This window comes from Nicotiana tabacum, chromosome 24, assembly GCF_000715075.1.
Source record: "Nicotiana tabacum cultivar K326 chromosome 24, ASM71507v2, whole genome shotgun sequence".
NCBI lineage: Eukaryota > Viridiplantae > Streptophyta > Magnoliopsida > Solanales > Solanaceae > Nicotiana > Nicotiana tabacum.
In genome coordinates, this window is record NC_134103.1 from 106,842,453 (window position 1) to 106,847,811 (window position 5,359).

A 5,359-nucleotide genomic window follows, 5' to 3' on the forward strand; every position below is an offset into this window, starting at 1 on the left:
GATCATGGTCCTCGAGTTGGACCTTCGATCATGGCTTCGATACACTAGCTCAAGCATGTACCTCGTCAACCCTGGGCTCGATATCTGGGCTCGATCACAGCCCAGAATGTCCAACAGAAGAGAAAAAATTGCAGCAGCTTTTAACTCAAATTTTTGATCCGTTAACCATCCGAAACTCACCCGAGTCCCTCGGGACCTCAACCAAATATACCAATAAGTCCTAAAACATCATACGAACTTAGTCGTACCTCTAAATCACATCAAACAACGCTAAAACCATGAATCATACCCCAATTCAAGCTTAATGAAACTAAGAGTTTTCAACTTCTACATTCAATGTTGGAACCTATCAAATCAACTCCGATTGACCTCAAATTTTACACACAAGTCATAAATTATATAACGGAGCTATAAAAATTTTCGGAACTGGATTCCGACTCTGGTATCAAAAAGTCAACTCCCCGGTCAAACTTTCAAACTTTAAATTCCTATTTTAGCCATTTCAAGCCTAATTTCACTACAGACTTCCAAATAAAATTCCGATCATGCTTCTAAGTCCAAAATCACCATACGGAGCTGTTGGAATTATCAAAATTCTATTCCGGGGTCATTTTCTAAAAACGTTGACCGAAGTCAAACATAGCATATTAAAGCCAACTTAAGGAACCAAGTGTTCTGGTTTCACCTCAAACACTTCCAAATCTCGAACCAACCATCCCCGCAAGTCATAAATCATTACAAGCACTTACGGAAAGTTTTATTTTAGGAAACGGGATTCTAAAAGTTAAAATGTCGGGTTGGGTCATTATAGTATAATTAATAAAAAATTATTTTTGTACATTATATACAAGTATGACTAGGTGTTGGTCAAATATTGACCAATTTTCGACTGAAATCGATCGGATTTTTTTTTGTTGTGGGACCACTATTTCCGTTTTCAGAAATATTTTTGTTGACTTTTGCGACCAATTTAGCAATTTTCGACCGATTTTGGTCGGTTTTTATTTCCGACCGATTTCGGTCAGTATGGCTTGGACGAAATATGCCAGTTTTCTAGTAGTGTGCTAATATTCTGAGTCTGTTTCATAGAAATATAGGATTTTAGTAAAAAATAAAGTCTTGAGGCGGGTTTTGCTTAAAACATGTTTTAGTAACCCCTTACTTATCAAAGATCGCTGGGGTGGTAAGTATTTTTTTATCTTTAATCAAAGATCTCGAGTTTTCTTAGAATGGAATCGTTAATAACAGAAAACGTTTAACCCCCAAAGTTAACTTCTTTATGTGACTTGGAATTAATCGGGATTAGTCGGGACTCAAATCAAGTATTGAGGGTCCTGTCTCTATAAACAGTTTACGGAAAAACATTTACTTGAAAGAAGAAAGGATTCAAAGCAATTAGAATGATGGGTATGTTCCACCAGTTTATGACCAAAATTTACTCTTTTTCTTTTCTTTTATTTTCTGTGGTTAGAAAATGGTCAACCACTCTTTCACTAGATTAATCATACATCATTCTATTTTAATCATTTACTTGCTATTGTGTTTTAGTGATTTTTGCCTTTAATCACTCCGTTTTTGTTCCTTCATGATCATGTGCAGCCTCAAATATCTGAGCTTATGATTACTCTTCACCTAAAACCTATAATTATTTAAACATAATTGCCTTTTGTTAAGTGAAACTGTAGAAATATTAAAGGACTAAAGCCAAAGAATTTAACAGATAAAAGACAAATTAACTACTTCTAGAAAAGAAAAAGAAAAAGTAGTAACAACTTTCAAATCTTGTAAAAGTATATATATATATATATAAGTTTTATAAGATGTACATATAGTCAGAGGCGGATGCAGTGTATTGATTACGGGTTCAACTGAACCCATAACTTTTGACGCGGAGAAAAAATTTGTATGTAAAAATTCATTAAAATTACAAAAATAGTAGATATGAACCCATAACTTTAAATATTGAACCCATAAGATTTAAATCCTGGATCCGCCTCTGCATATAGTATAGTTAAAATGTAATCATAATTTTATTCACTTGAAATAATGTTTTATTGATTTATGGAATCCTTATTTAATGCACTCTTTTTTTCATAAAAAAGAAAGAAACAAACAAACAATAAAATTGATAGATTAGTAAATAAATATTCCACGGGAAGAGAAGTAGTAGGTTTTTCCATGGAAAAATAATTTTTTATTATAATTTTTCAAATATTCCCACCGATTTCGGTCGGAATTTGAAATTATTTTCTTATCCCACATCGGTTGAAATGGAAAAATAATTTTTTATTAAAACTTTTCAAAAATTCCGACCGATTTCGGTCGGAAATTGGGAAATACTCTTGTCCCACATCGGATGAAAGATATGAGTTTTTCCATCTTATAAGTTGAGCTTTGATGCATATAGTCCAACAGTTGTGGACTAACAAAAAATAAGCAAATATAGGAAGAGTTGTAGTTAATGCTTAGTAATAAGATTTAATATTCTATATTTAGAATTAGAATTCAATAAAATAATAATGATAATATATACTAGTATTAATTACTAATATAGTAATAAGATATAATATTGTGGTGCTATGATATCTCGGGCTGGGGAGTATACATGCGATACAAAAAAATATATATCTGGAATATTTCTAAAATTATTATATATTTAAAATTCCGACCGATTTCGGTCGGTATTTTGAATTTTTTTTTAAAAACTAATTCCGACCGGTTTCGTTTGGTATTTTAAAAATTAAATTAAAAAAAATTAATTTATACCGACCGATTTCGGTCGGTAAATGTAGTTTGACTGTCAGTCAACGCATTGAAATTTCCGGCCGATTTCGGTCGAAACACCTTAGCGACTATCATTTTTCTGACTAATTAAAAGCGGCCGGAAATCGGTCGCTTTTTCTCAATTTCCGACCGATTTCGGTCGGTTTTCCTAGACGAAATTAGTCAGTTTTTTAGTAGTGGCATTTTATATTTGAATGTAGAACTTTAATTATATAAAGCATCTTCGAGCACCTCATATCACTACTGAAAAATTGGTCTACGGTAACGCATGAAAAACCGTTTCCACAGACCGTTAAACTGTTGCCATAGCGATATTGTTACGGTGTACAACCCATTCCATCAGCCCGCGTGCCCATAGGTCTATAGGAACGGTTCTTGCAACGGTTTGCATCGTCGTGACTATAGATACGTCTATCACAACGGTTTTCCCTTTCTCTATTGGAACGATTATTTTTTCCAATTGGAACGGTTTAAAACCATTACTATATTGTTTATACAACGGTTCTTAATTGTTACCATATTATTTAATGCAATACTTATGTAAGCTATTATTACGGTTATGTATGGATATAACAACAGTTTCTTAAATTATCGTAACCGTTATATTTGTATTTGGAACGATTTATAGATCATTTTGGAACAGTTTATAGGACTTATTACAACAGTTTGCATTGTCTAATGGAGCGTCATTAGTGTCTTATTGCGATGGTTCTGGTAGGTTATTGTATCAGTTCAGTTAAAACCAAAATATAGCACCTGTTATAAATAAATATTTATATATATAATAAATTATAATAACACTAAAATTTAAATACATCATAAAATGAAACTATTAATAATATAAAATTACCCATCAAGCAAATAATATCCATAAAGCAAATGTTCTACCCCAAGTGCATAAGTTTAGTACATTTCAAGAGAGTAAGTTTCAAAAATATTGATAACAAAAGATTCCTAGAACATTCATCTATAACAATTCAAAATTCATCTCAAGTAAGGTCTAGCTCTTCATTGCATTCATCATCCATTTCTTGATCTACTCCACCTACAAAATAGGATAAATAAAGTCATTATACCCTTCAAGAGAATCCAGTTTAAGAATACTGATAGCACAAATTGCCATGAAAAAAGAAAAGAACATGAAAAGGTAACATAAAAAATTCAGAATGCTTGGAGAAAGTGTAAGAATTAACCTCCTATATAATTTGTTATCACATGACCAACCCATAAGAGAAACCAAATGTTAAAGACACACGTGAAAAGCATCTGAGAGTTCCAAAGTCTTTTTGGTTAAAACCAACCCACTGCCAGCAGTGAAGCCTCACCAAGTAATAGGATTGTTCCCAAAATCACATTCAGATATTGATCGCTATTGAAATATAAAATCCAAATTTATGACAAAGTTACACTAATGCAGATAATCTCATTACATATGCTTCCAGTAACTCTGCATAAGCCAGTTGTTATACCAATCGGCGACCACCACAAAGATTGTATATTCAGATAAAACCAATAAAACAATAACTTCATGTTAAAATAATAAGTGAGGTGGGAGGTGTTAACTTAAAAATGTAGTCTTTTTTATGAGGAACTTAAAAATGCAGTCTTTCTTGTTGAGTCCTTTACTTTAGCTCCTAATTCTTGCAAGCATTCAATTAATTCATGTTTACTAATTCTTGCAATCTGGTGCAATTACAGCTGAAGCAACTGATGTTTTTTAAAAAGCTGGACATGAAAGTGTTCAAATTGCTGCAAATTCCAGTAGCAATTCTGCTGGGAATCTTGATGCATTTGTAGCTAGATTGAATGCCTATAAATTGAGCAACAATGAGGAGAAGAATGTGGAGGAAGGCTGGAGCACAGTAGCTTGCAAAAAGACTGCTGCAACACTAAATTCTGCTAGTCGTGACAAGGTTTTGGAAATTTCTACTGTAAATGTGGTTGATAAGGGGGCACGCTGATACAGTAACATCAATGTCCCAACATGTACAACAACTCAAATGTTGAGATTGGACAGTGGTTAATCGTTCTCATACACCACCTAGCACAACAGAGACCCTAGGGAATAGAAATCAGATTGTTGCAGCAAGTTCAGCAGCTGCACAATGTGATGATTCGAATAAATCAGACGCTCAAACACGTTTTAAACTTTGAACAATTAGCATAAATATACTGTGGGGATTTTGCAGCGGAAGGAGGTAAGTGCAAGTTCAAAAAATAAGTAAGAGAGCTTTCCAGGCGGTGCAAAAACCTAGCAAATCGTGAATAATTCTGGTGTTCCAGTAGATGTGTCAAAAGTCATGTTCCAGTTGGTGTTATCAAGGCAGTGGTATCTACTGAAGCCACACCAACACTGCAATTCTCGAGTCTAGAATTAACTAAAATGATCAAGGAATTCCAGGCAACTATGTTGATGCATACCACTCCCCCAATCGAACTTTCCACCCTAGTAAATTGGATATTCTAAAATCAATTAACTTTATAGTAATAATTGAATATAAATAAGACTTTTAACCCAGAATATATTCTCTCTCATGCAACAACTTTACCAATTAGCACAGAATTACGCAGCGAC